Raw genomic sequence first — 14637 nt, forward strand, 5'->3', positions numbered from 1 at the left:
GTGGATAAGGGTGCGTTGACTAGAAAAGTAACAACGATTAAAATGCTACATGTACACTGAGCCTAAATGCCGTTACAAAAACAACAAAAAAAATTACAGGATTTAAAAACTGTAGAGATGCATACGATGTCTTTAAAAAACCCAGATTGTGGTGACTGAGATTAGCACTATCTAAAGGTGGCCATACATGGGCAGATTAAGCTGCCGATTCAAATACTTTAGACCAAGTTGGCAGCTTATCTGCCTGTACATGGGGCGCTCCGATGGGGTTACCCAACCGATATCTGACCAAAAATCAGGATTGAGGACTTCATTGGCTCATTGATGCGGTTCTTGGCCCGACAGCCCCTATTCCAGCCACTGTAAACAGATTGTTTGGCAAAAGGGCCAAATGATCAGATCTGCCCAATATCACCCTTCTTTGATGGGCACAATGGGGAAAGACATGCTCTTTTGGTGACCTTACCAAACAAATGGATCTAATAATGCATGGCCACTTTAACGTTTTCAATGTTTCTAGCCAATTATTTGATAAACGTCATTTTCAAGGGCCCATGAATAGGTTGGGGGTTGTAAAAATCCCTTGGAGCACAAGCTAGCCATGAATTATGCAACAATGAAACAGGAACCCAAACTAAAGTCCAGGGCAGTCCTGTAGTATATTAATCCCTGGTATTTGGACATCTGTGCAAGAGCTCTCATGGACCACTATGCTAATGTACACTAGGACATTTTTGCTAAAAGAAATGCAATAGCAGTTTGTAGTGCCAGTGTTCCCCCAGTGTTTGTGGAACATTCTCAATAAAGAAATAAAAGTCGCAGAGAGTCAGAACACTGTGTAGTGCCTGGCTACTTGCAGTCTTGCACATGTGCTTTTTGCATAAACCCATCAACACTGTACCAAGCACAATGGAAATCTGCAGGAATCTTGTATAAAGAGCAGACAGGGAATGTAGAATATGGTTTGTACCTTTAATGAAAGGGATTTGCTGGCACTGGGAGGCAGAGTAGAGGCAACTGCAACTAATATAATGAATATTTCACAAAAACACACAAGAGTGCAGAGAAGCACTAGGGATATCAGGCAGATATTTATCAGGCAGGTTTAAAAATCCCATTGGCTTGCCCTGACTGCCTGCATTCCAGTTGCTGAGAGCAAAGTGAGAATCAAAAAAAAAATGTTTTTTTTTACATTTAGAAGCCAATTTTGAGGTTTCTGAATACATCCCTTTAAGTTCAAATAAAAAGACTTAAAGTTCCTCCGATAAAATACCAGGCACGAATCGTAGTTTTAAATCTATATTCAAAAGAACATTTTTTGTTATGTTTTCTACCCCGTTTCCAGAGACAGAATGTTTATGAATAAAACATGCTTTAATGCGGTATTAAATGGCTATGATTGACCACTGATGGTGACACAAACAGCAATGGATTAAAATTCATACACATCGCTGTCTAGGAACAGTTAGGGACACAGGGCTGATAAAAGGTATGGCATATCTTGCAGAGGATACAGCTTTCCCCATGGCAACAAATCAATAACACTCATGAAGATGATCCTCGAACAGCAGGGATCAGAGATTGCATGTCGGTCACTGACCTTAGAATATCTGGGTCAATGTTCTTTGCAATACCCAACTCAATTTGTTCTCTGTGTTTGCGATATTTGTTTTTTCATCATTGCCTGGAGATTTCATTCAGCCTTAGCTACAGTATGCAGCTGAACTGGTTTTATTGAAGAAGAAAGTACCTTTGTGTTAAAATACAGGTCCTGTAACCAATAGTAACCTTAACTGCCCTATTGATGCATGAAAAATAAATGCACGCATGCAGAGGGGGAGCACTGCAGCTAGACTGCTAATAGGGTACCTAAATCTCCATGTTAAGTAGTGACATTTATTTGGGATTTGCCAACCATGAGTTGTATGTACTATATACATAAAAAGAGATTTTTGCATACAGCAACATCTGTGCTTAACTCAAAGCTCGTCTAGTAGGATCCCTTGGGAATTCACACCAAAGTCTGCAAGCCTCTACCACATGCCTGTCCACAATATCTGTCCGCAATCTCTCATTCTTATTTATAATTGCAAATATGCCGAGAGGGATGGGTCAGTGCACAAAGGAAACTTCACCTTTATACTTTCATTTCTGTTTAAAGGGGAAAAAAAGATAGAAATACCCCACTTGTGAACAATATTTCAGGTTTTAAAGGGGATCCGTCCCCCAAAAAAATTATTCCAAATCCTATTTTATCACGTTAGTCAAGCAAAATAAACTTTAATTGCGCTATATAAATTATTTGAATCTTGTTTCCTTTGGTCTGGGAACTCATAATTATAGCAAGCAGGCAAGAGCCATTTTGGGGACACTGTTATTAAGACAAGCTTTGCCTCATCTCAAAATCTTGTTTGTGCACCAGAATGGGGGACCCGATGTCCATTCCCATGTCCTGGCTACACAATTAAATGGTGAAGAGAAAGGGGGAATGTGGGGAGAGCAGTGACATCTATTAAGTTAAAAAGGGAAAGTAATTGTCTGCTCCGCCTCTATGCCATAAGCATAAGGCATAGAGGAGGGGCAGGCAATGTTTGATTGACAGCTGAGATTTTTAAACAAGTTTACAACAGCTAAGATGCTTTAATAAAAAAAAAGAATTTGGATTTCATGTTTAGTTTGAAAATTACTTTTAATATTCAGCTTTTTATGTCTGGGTGACAGGTCCACTTTAAGAGCTGGATTTAATTCTTGATTGAATCAATGTCACCCCATTTTTCTGTCTGCTAAAGTCATTTTGCAAAGATACTAGTTAAAACAATATTTCCTCCTATAACTATTTTATGACTAACATTGTGAATGTGTAACACAAAATATTTTTGTAACTCCCACCCACTTCTTAAAACATTCCACCGCTTTGTTGGTTGTTTGGATCTTCTCTCCTGCAATGTGTTTATTATTGGACTACTAGGGGTGTATCCTGGACTTAGAGGAATATTTATCAAAGGTTGAATTTCGAATTCATGTGAGTTTTTAAAAACTTCCATAAACTCAACCAATCAAAATTTATTATAAAAATCAATTTTTTTAAACTCAAGTGAATAGGAGCGACCCGAATTTGATTTGAATTTTAAAAACTCAATTCAAGTATTTTATCCAAAAAAAACTCAAAAGTCAGGAAGGCTGCAAACAACTCCAAATTGATTCCTGAACGTCTCCAATTGACTTAAACAACTATTCTGCAGGTTTTAGGTGGCGAATAGTCAAATTCGAGTTCTTAAAGGGCCAGAATATGATAAATTTTGAAAATCGAATTCAAATATTTTTAAAAATTCGAATCGAATTTGAATAGCTCCCTGGTCAAATTTGACAGTTTTGACCATAAAAAAATTCGAAAAATCGAATTTCAAATTCGACCCTTGATAAATCTGCTCCTTAATGTCTAGTTAATGATCATGCACAAATACAAGGATCAAGTGCACCTTAGATGACTCTGCCTTGCGCTTAAGTCAAGTAATGAGTGCAGAAGAGGCACTGATACCAAGAGCTAGAAAACATAGGCACATGGGTTTCTTTTGGATGTGGTTTTGCAGTATTTTTGCATGCATTTTTTCCACCCAGCACTGCAGCCACTAATTTGATCGAGCGATAAAATCCTTCCAAACTAACGATTTTAAGCGATCGATCGAATGATTTTTATTCGACCCAAAAAAACGTGCTGAGGACGGTCCCCATAGGCTAACATTGGACTTCGGTAGGTTTAAAGTGGCGAAGTATGCAGTCGAAGTTTTTTTTAAATAGACAGTACTTCGATTACCGAATGGTTGAACGATTTTTACTTAGAATCATTCAATTCGATCGAATTTGACCAATTCGATGGTTGAAGTACCCAAAACATTACTTTGAAATGTGAATATTTTTTCATTCGAATTATTCACTCGAGCTTAGTAAATCTGCCCCTTAACGTTACCTATAGGTCATGCAGAGAGGCTTGTTGAACCTGACTGTCCTGCCAACCTGACTGTCCAATCTCAGCCTCTCAGTTAAAGTTTAAAGTTTGGCATATTAAAGAATCTTACCAAACTGGTATATATATTTAAGTAAATCTTGCCCTTTTACATCTCTTGCCTTGCCATTTCATAATGGTCTCTGTGCTGCCTCAGAGATCACCTGACCAGAAATACTGCAGCTCTAACTGTATCAGGAAGAAGTGTGGAAGCAAAATACAGAACTCTGTCTGTTAATTAGCTCATGTGACCTAACATGTATGTTTTGTTTGAGTGCACCAATCCCAGGGGGCGGCCCTTATTTTTTAAAATTGCAATTTTCTATTTATAATTTCCCAATGGCACATACTACTAAAAAATAAACTTATTATGAAAATGGTTTGTTTACATGAAGCAGGGATTTACATATGAGCTGTTTTATGCAATATCTTTTTATAGAGACCTACACTGTGTGAGGGGTATAGTTTTCCTTTAATAACATAAATGACCAGCCCCAAAAAAGGACAAACTAGTGAGGTGTGTTGACCCTTTCCTTGTTCAGCTGAAAAACTCCCTCCACAGGGTGCCACAAGTGCAATAGGTCTGCATTGCAAGATATATTCACAAATCACATATTTTGTGATTAGAAGCTGAAAGGATGTAAGGTGACTTTTAAAGGAACAGTAACGCCAAAAAAGAAAGTATTTTAAAGTAAAGAAAATATAATGTAGTGTTGCCCTGCATTGGTAAAACTGATCTGTTTGTTTCAGAAACACTACTATAGTTCATATAAACAAACTGCTGTGTAGCAATGGCGCAAATTGAAAAAAGGCTATATGGCACAGGTTAAATAGTAGATAACACCATTACGTTTTACAGAGTTTATCTGCTATCTGCTGTATAACTTGGGCATTTTCTCCTTTGAATGGCTGCCTCCATTGCTACTCAGCAGCTTATTTATATGAACAATAGTAGTGTTTCTGAAGCAGTTTTACCACTGCAGGACAACACTGCATTATATATGTATTACTTTAAAATAATTTCATTTTTTGATGTTACTGTTCCTTTAAGGATAATGTGACATTTGGTGACTCCCCATTGTTAGGCATCTGCTTACTCCATTAGCACTTGTGATGTGCAAATGTGGCATTCAGTAGCATCTAGAGCTCTGCTGGGTTTAGATGCGGGTCATATGTTCACTGGCACATACAAGTTAATTCCAGATAATGTTCATTTCAAGGTATTCACAAGTTTGTCATTGGATCAAGTGAGTTGTATCATACAGTAATTCTGTTTTTTCCCATTTCCTTTTCCAGTAAGACAACACTTGTGCACTAGCTAACTTATTTTATTTATTTGATTAAGATAAACTGAGTTTCCAAAGCATGAAGCTTCACCTGGGATATTTTGTATGTTCTTTTAAAGGAGAACAAAAACACAGCCATTTATACATAATGCCATGTGTTTATTTCACAGTGTATGCTATCTTCCTTGGATTGTGAGTCAACTAATCGAATTTTCAGTCTGGAGTCTGGAAGCCCATCTGTTTATCTAATATCATACCAAAGTATAGGCCACAGCCAACTTTTATTTCAGTCCATACTGGTGAAATGTATGCCAAGTTGTTCCTCATCCCAGACCTTCCATATGTGTTATAGTCCTTCTCCAGGAGATAAATCCAAGATATGTGTGGACTAATGCTCAGTGCCCAATCTACATGTCCAGTCCTTAAGAGGGATATAAATGAGCTGGAGAGAGTGCAGAGACGTGCAACTAAACTGGTTAGAGGGATGGAAGACTTAAATTATGAGGGTAGACTGTCAAGGTTGGGGTTGTTTTCTCTGGAAAAAAGGCACTTGCGAGGGGACATGATTACACTTTACAAGTACATTAGAGGACATTATAGACAAATAGCAGGGGACCTTTTTACCCATAAAGTGGATCACCGTACCAGAGGCCACCCCTTTAGACTAGAAGAAAAGAACTTTCATTTGAAGCAACGGGGGTTCTTCAAAGTCAGGACAGTGAGGTTGTGGAATGCACTGCCGGGTGATGTTGTGATGGCTGATTCAGTTAATGCCTTTAAGAATGGCTTGGATGATTTTTTGGACAGACATAGTATCAAAGGCTATTGTGATAATAGGTATGGGTATATAGAATTTAATTAAAAGTAGGGAGGGGTGTGTGTATGGATGCTGGGTTTTCATTTGGAGGGGTTGAACTTGATGGATTTTGTCTTTTTTCAACCCGATCTAACTATATAACTATGTATTTCCACCTCCTGAGGAGGAGTAGGTGACCTACTGTTGGAAAGTCATACTGGGTTTGAAAGGTTCATTTTGGGTAACCACCAGATGAAACAGACACCGGTTGCATTAGGAACCAGAAACAGTTATGTACTAGTGCAGGTATAACATACATTTAAGTTCTGGTAAGGCCGGTTGGTATCAGTATTGCATGAAGTAAAATATACCTCTTATAGTTTGTGTCAATGCCACATTCAATAGGCAAGTGCAGGGCCTCCATTCTAAATCACGGGGCCGCCATTATAAATCATGGGGCCTGCCCACCCCCAGGCCCCACACCACAGTTAAAAGACACACAGACATCAGTGCTAAAAACAGTAAACCCCCCCCCCCACACACACACATTATAAAAAGCCATGATGGTCAGGGCCTCCTTATAAGTTAAAAAAAAAACTGTGGCGGCAGGGCCACCATAAAAGTTTTTTAAAAAAACATTGGTGCTCAGGGCACCCCCTACAAGTTAAAAAAAAAATTGGTGACGAGGCCCCCCTTATAAGTAAAAAAAAAAACATTTGTGGCAGGGCCCCCCATAATTTTTTTAAAACAAAACATTGGCACCAGGGCCCCCTAATAAAAGTTTTTAGAAAATGATTGGTGGTCAGGGCCCCCCATAAAAGTTAAAAAGAAACATTGGGGCCCATAGAGTGTTGAAATAATACATTGGTGGCCAGGGGTTTAATAAAATAAAAAAACACATTGGTGTTCAGTAGAACTGAACTCGAGGCTTCAGGACTTCAACATCAGCTCCCTTCATTTTCAGCTCCTTTTGTGGCTTTGGGTCTTTTCTTGGCTTTGGCGGTTCAGGACTTCAGCGCCCGGATATAAAAGTACCCCTTGTGCCCCCCATGGCAGCCCTGTGCAAGTGTAAGGAACAGTCTGTGAAGTCAGAATTGTAAATTTACACTTGCAAATATTTAGCAGCACAAATAAGACTCATATTTTGAATGCTTGTTTTCCTTTGTTCCTAGATCTGTTTTTAGGCCATTCATATTTGCACCACAGATTCAGCAGCTTGTAAAAACATCACCATCTTTTGGTTCAGATGACCCTGTCAAGCAAATTCCCAGATTTCAAGCCAGGCCTGACAGGAGGCATGAGATGTGGAGGAAACATGAATCTGCCCTGATCATGGTAAATCAAATACTGCAATCAATCAGTTCCCATAAGTAAAAGAGGATACAGATGAGTCAGAACAGGAAATCTGCTTCTCCAAAATCTGGTATTAATGGCTGCTAGGAGAGTTCTCGCCATATTATCTAGACTAAGGTCTGTGGTTGAACTTTTCCACATGAAAAATGGTAGCTTTGCTTCTGTAGACACAGAAATATGTGGCAGAAAAAAATTCATTATTTAGCACACAAAAAATGGTAACAACCAAAATGTAATAGGTTTTTCTTTTACATTAAAAAACCTAAAAATGCTGAAAAATGTACCATACAGAAATGTAGTCACGTGTCCAAAACGTAGTACCATGTACATGTTTTTGGGAAATAAAAACATTAAAACATAGTTTCTCTTGACTTCCTGTGCCCTACAACCTTCTGAATTTGTTGGGTGTGTCCCCACTTGCCAACAGACATTAGAGGAATTGCTCAGTAGCAACAGTTTGTGATGACTGTCGCCACCCTGCAGTCCTCTAGTTAACCAGTTCAGGTGCTTACAAAAATACACAAGTAATTAAAATTCCATTTTTATTTCACTTATTTTAAAAAGCAGACCACGCTGCCAACTACACACCACACAACACTGAAAATCCATTTCAGAGCAGCTGGACCGTGTCCATAAAATACACACTTAAAAACATAGAATGGACGTAAGGGGATATTTCAACAGAAGTAATGCTTCAATCTCAGACCTCCAAAGTATAGTGCCGATAAACTCAATTGACTGCCTGCCAACTATATATTAAATTAAAGGTTCTAAGTGGCCTAATTTTCAGCCAATCTTATGGCTCTGAGTTCGCTGTATACCCCCCACCTCCCTTCCGTAATTTTCCCAGAGAACACTACCTGGCTACGTTGGGAGCGTGTAAGGGCTGGTCCCCTAACGTCCACCTATGTTAGGAGGCATAGGTGGACGTTAGGGGACCAGCCCTTACACGCTCCCAACGTAGCCAGGTAGTGTTCTCTGGGAAAATTACGGAAGGGAGGTGGGGGGTATACAGCGAACTCAGAGCCATAAGATTGGCTGAAAATTAGGCCACTTAGAACCTTTAATTTAATATATAGTTGGCAGGCAGTCAATTGAGTTTATCGGCACTATACTTTGGAGGTCTGAGATTGAAGCATTACTTCTGTTGAAATATCCCCTTACGTCCATTCTATGTTTTTAAGTGTGTATTTTATGGACAAGGTCCAGCTGCTCTGAAATGGATTTTCAGTGTTGTGTGGTGTGTAGTTGGCAGCGTGGTCTGCTTTTTAAAATAAGTGAAATAAAAATGGAATTTTAATTACTTGTGTATTTTTGTAAGCACCTGAACTGGTTAACTAGAGGACTGCAGGGTGGCGACAGTCATCACAAACTGTTGCTACTGAGCAATTCCTCTAATGTCTGTTGGCTATTGATACAATATTTAACCTGCGGGTGTGTTGATACTTTGTATCACTTGATTACTGCTACTCAATTAGATCAATTGTGTGTCCCCACTTCCCTCATTCCATGTATATTGCTGGATTGGGCTATAACTGGGATTAACATATTGATCTCCTTTTTCCTGTCAAATTGACTATACAATCAGTACTGCAAATTTATAGAGTTGGGAGCACCTTCCATCAATTGAGAAGCAAACAAATGGTGTGCAGGGTCAAGTACAGTATATATAGAAAGCCCTTAGAAAAAATTGCACCACCCCATTTCGTATCTCATGATTCCCATGAACCAAAATAAAACATAACTTTTAATAATATATTTAAAGGGATACTGTCATGGGAAAAAAATATTTTTTCAAAATGAATCAGTTAATATTGCTGCTCCAGCAGAATTTTGCACTGAAATCCATTTCTCAAAAGAGCAAACAGATTTTTTTATATTCAATTTTGAAATCTGACATGGGGCTAGACATATTGTCAATTTCCCAGCTGCCCCAAGTCATGTGACTTGTGCTCTGATAAACTTCAATCACTCTTCACTGCTGTACTGCGAGTTGGAGTGATATCAACCCCCTCCCTTTTCCCCCACAGCAGCCAAACAAAAGAACAATGGGAAGGTAACCAGATAACAGCTCCCTAACACAGGATAACAGCTGCCTGGTAGATCTAAGAACAACACTCAATAGTAAAAACCCATGTCCCACTGAGACACATTCAGTTACATTGAGAAGGAAAAACAGCAGCCTGCCAGAAAGCATTTCTCTCCTAAAGTGCAGGCACAAGTCACATGACCAGGGGCAGCTGGGAAATCGACAAAATGTCTAGCTCCATGTCAGAATTCAAAATTGAATATATAAAAAACTGTTTGCTCTTTTGAGAAATGGATTTCAGTGCAGAATTCTGCTGGAGTAGCACTATTAACTGATTCATTTTGAGAAAAAAAACAAACATTTTCCCATGACAGTTTAAAAAAGTGGAATTTATATTAAATGGTGGAGATGTAGATGCAGCATCACTGGTGCTGCTGTTTCCCAACAGTGTGGAAGATGAGATAAAGATTTATGGATAAAGTGTTGAAAATAACCCAGCATAGAGCTTTAGTTTTTTTCTTAATCGAAATATGATCAGTTACAAATTCTGTACGATGTATTAAGCTATTCTTAATTATACTCCTATTAGCAATCAGATCAGATATCTGTTACAGAAAAACTACTCCAACACATAGCCTGCATGTAGACAGAACAATTGCTGGGGGGGGGGTAGAGCAGAGTATTTAAGAAGTATAGAATTCGCAAAATGACAAAACATTGCAACTCATGCAGTGAATAAAGCTGGAACCTTTAGACCAAATCATCAGGTTAGTGGGCCAAGGATGGGCCTTGGGGAGATCCTGCGTGATCAATATCTGGCTGAAGGCTGATGCAATTCTCCAACAAGTCTTCTTCGTTGATCATTGTCTACACACAAGCATATCTTACCCATGTATGGTTATCTTAAGAGTAATGTTTGCCATCATGCCATTCTAATCCTCCAGTTGTGAATTATGATCATTAAAAAAATTGTGTAAAAAAAAATTTATCATGGAAACTAAATATTTAAATCATTGATCTCCCTCTTACAACTATGCAGCAAACATTACTTGGAAATAACCTTATGCCTACAAAAATAATTTTATGTTGTTCAATTAGATTTGTAAGCATGCCTGTTGTAGAATTATTAACAATGCTGTTATGGCTAGCCATATGGGGTTTTTTTACCCAAATAAAGGGCATTGAGAGTGTGAACTAGAGATTTTCACGTAGGAAATTGAATAAAATAAATGGTGGGGTGGGTGATTATAGTACTTATGGACAGGGAAACCAGATTGAGTAGATGGTATGAGAATGTTGGTACAAGAGAATGGAGAGGGGAATAAGATTACTTAGGACTTGCTCCAAATTGTTCCTCCTTCTCACTAGTATCCTCCTGAGTCCTGACACACATGTTTACAGGACTTCACTGAAGCCAAATCCTATTGGTAAAATACATGATTACAATATACATCCAGCCTTAGAAAAACTTATACCTGGGTGCAAAACAGGAAGATTTGTATAGTAATGGAATGCTGATGCACACCAGGATTTTTCTTTAAAATTTATTTTATTTATTTGATCTACGTTTCGGTCCGCGTCTGGGACCTTTATCAAGACACATTTTGGTACAAATGAACACATTATATAGAAACTCACCAACCAGTGACCCATCACCAGACCACACCCATTTTCAAATTACATGTATTAACCCATGTGTGCCCTTGTTATTCAATTATCACGATATATATTCCTTTTGCGGGCGTGACCTGTGAATCAAACATACATTGTTTCAATATATAGCTTTAAAATCTGCTACAATTTATATATCGATACATAGTAATCTGCATAGTACAACCCTTATAGTGTATAAATATTTAAATGTTTAAATATATAAATATATAAATGTTTAAAATTAAAACATAAAAACAATGTCGAAGATTTTCTTAAAAATGGCATACTTAACTTTTACAGTACTGAAAATGATCTTAAGTTTTCTTTATTTCTAAAAAAGGTACGAAGGAACAATATTCATTTAGACCGCGGGGACTTCTTTTTCTAACAGTAAACGATCCCAGTCGCCTCCCCTATTGGGTTCTGGGACTAAATCTATGCCCATAAATTTTAGGGTTGGGAGTCTATGTCCTTCTCTTAAAAAATGCTGTGGAAGGGGCTGATCTGCTTCTCCTGTTTCAAAAGCTTTTTTAATGGACGATCTATGATTTCCCATTCTTGTGCGTAGTGTGTTTTGAGTTTTACCCACGTACGTTAAACCGCACGGGCATATTATAATGTAAATTACATGGGTAGATGTACAAGTTATTCGATGTCTGATATTAATTATTCTGCCCGAATGGGGATGTTTAAATGTGTCACCAGGCATCATAGATCTACACGTGATATAACCTGCACATTTATAACACCCTTTTTTTAATTTACTTTTCTGTTCATAACAGTGAACGGGATCAGTCTGCATTAGTAAATCTCTCAGATTTGGCCCCCGTTTGTAACCCCACATAGGCTTTTGTGTCAATGCTTTAGATAGCTTTTTATCACTTTGTAAAATTGGCCATTGACTCTCAACAATGTCCTTAACTCTTGGTGATCCTGTGGTATATTGCGATGTTACAATAAAGCGATTTTGTTTATTAGGGGCAGTTTTTGTCTTTGTATCCTCTCGTTGCAACATTAAGAGAAGGACATAGACTCCCAACCCTAAAATTTATGGGCATAGATTTAGTCCCAGAACCCAATAGGGGAGGCGACTGGGATTGTTTACTGTTAGAAAAAGAAGTCTATTGGATTAGAACACTTGACACTTTAGCTCCCCGCGGTCTAAATGAATATTGTTCCTTCGTACCTTTTTTTAGAAATATAGAAAACTCAAGATCATTTTCAGTACTGTAAAAGTTAAGTATGCCATTTTTAAGAAAATCTTCGACATTGTTTGTATGTTTTAATTTTAAACATTTATATATTTATATATTTAAACATTTAAATATTTATACACTATAAGGGTTGTACTATGCAGATTACTATGTATCACTATATAAATTGTAGCAGATTTTAAAGCTATATATTGAAACAATGTATGTTTGATTCACAGGTCACGCCCGCAAAAGGAATATATCGTGATAATTGAATAACAAGGGCACACATGGGTTAATACATGTAATTGGAAAATGGGTGTGGTCTGGTGATGGGTCACTGGTGGGGGAGTCTCTATATAATGTGTTCATTTGTACCAAAATGTGTCTTGATAAAGGTCCCAGACGCGGACCGAAACGTCGATCAAATAAATAAAGTCAATTTTAAAGAAAAATCCTGGTGTGCATCAGCATTCCATTACTATGTATATATATATATTGATTAACCTCTAGTAGCTCCCTCAAAATTCTCACAATAACACACAGGCGCTTTCACACACTACATTCTGCTCATCCATTATCACTTTCCATAAATGTCTCCCACATAATACTACCCAAATCACTACATGCTTCTATACCTTGTGTCTCACCCTATAAGCAGCGCCGGATTTGCTGGGCGGGTGCCCCTACGATGTGCAGTCCTAGCACCCGCCCTACCTCACACAGTCGCAAGAGCGCTGGCGTGCAAGAGCTGGAGCAGCGTGTCCCCAGTGCTCCCCATAGAGTGGCTGGGCAGCATGCCACCCCTGAAAAAATGTGCCGCCCTAGACTCGGGCCTATGTGGCCTTGCCACAAATCCGGGCCTGCCTAAAAGAAGGGTAAATACATCATTGACTCACAGATACACTGATGCAGTAGGTAAAGAGGGTCCTGTCTTACACTGTTTAGGGCAGGACTTTCATTACCCACTGCAGTTTGAACGGTTTTTGTTCATGCTTCACATATCAAAGCTTTAGCAACAATTCTAGAAAACAAATAACAGAAACAAAGTGCAACTAATCCAAAATAAATTGAACTGCAGTTTAATGTAATGAAAGAGACATTTTAGTTGCATTTAATGTAAGAAGAGTGCAAAAGCAGCACAATACACATCGACAACAGTGATGAGTAGTAACTACTTTGCAAATAGTATTGATCTCCCCCTCTCACACAGAAATATGAGCAGCTCATATAATGAACAGGGCAAAGTAATAACACAGGTATTAGTTCCAGAACAGGCATCAGTTCAACACCCCTCTGTCAGTCACAACTAAATGGGAAACAGGATTGTAGGGATGTCAGATGAAAGCTATCCAACGCATGTTAATGCTAATGCGCGGCTGGTCAGTGATATTTTAAGACTCGGAGTCTTTTTGTTTTCAAACATGCTAAATGCTATTGTCCCTCAGTGTCCATGAATTTCACAGCTAATTATGTTGCACTGCAGAACATTTCCTCTACCACTGACTTCAGGTTTCTAGTAGTGAAATAAAACAGCCCCAGATCTGGTCACCAGCAGGCTTAGTTGCTTAATGGCATCACATACACACAAAAGCTAGAATCTAATAACCCGTTCATAATAACAGGGCAGTTTGAAAGCTTCCAAATGATTTAAGATATTACAACACTTAGATTGCAGCAATCCCAGCATATCTGCTAGTTTTATAAATATATAGGATGAAAAAGAACAAAACACAGAAGCAAAACCCCTTTAACTTTTCTCCAGCACAACATCCCTTTGAAGGAGAACTTTAAAATCTTATACATTTTTGGCATGACATGAAAAATAAATATTTATTTCAGATGCAGACAGTGGCATTCAAACAGCTTTTGCAATCGCTCTTCATTTTTTATGCTTTTTTAATTAATTTAGCTTTGTTGTTCAGCAGATTCCCAGTTTAAAAATTGCAGCAATTAACTGGTTGCTAGGGTCCAATTTATCCTAGCAACTAGGAAATGGCTTGAAAAAAGATGAATAGTTGAGGGCCTGAAAAGACAAGTAATAAAAAGTAACGATTGGAATGGTTATTTGATAGTTTGATGGTTTGATAGATGAGGCACAGTCAAGTGTCTGTGTGTGGTGCCACTGGGAATGTGACTGGTATGATATTAGCCATAGTAGATAAGTAGTAACCAGTATGCTTCAAATAAATATTGCATAGACAAACATACATGGGGGGGTATATTTATCAAAGAGTGAAGTTAGAGATCGCCACAGTCCTCTAGAGTGAAATTCCGCCTCTCCATTAATTTCAATGGGATTTTTAAAAGAGTATTTATCAATG

The sequence above is a fragment of the Xenopus laevis genome, chromosome 9_10S (assembly GCF_017654675.1).
Source record: "Xenopus laevis strain J_2021 chromosome 9_10S, Xenopus_laevis_v10.1, whole genome shotgun sequence".
In the NCBI taxonomy this organism is placed as follows: Eukaryota; Metazoa; Chordata; class Amphibia; order Anura; family Pipidae; genus Xenopus; species Xenopus laevis.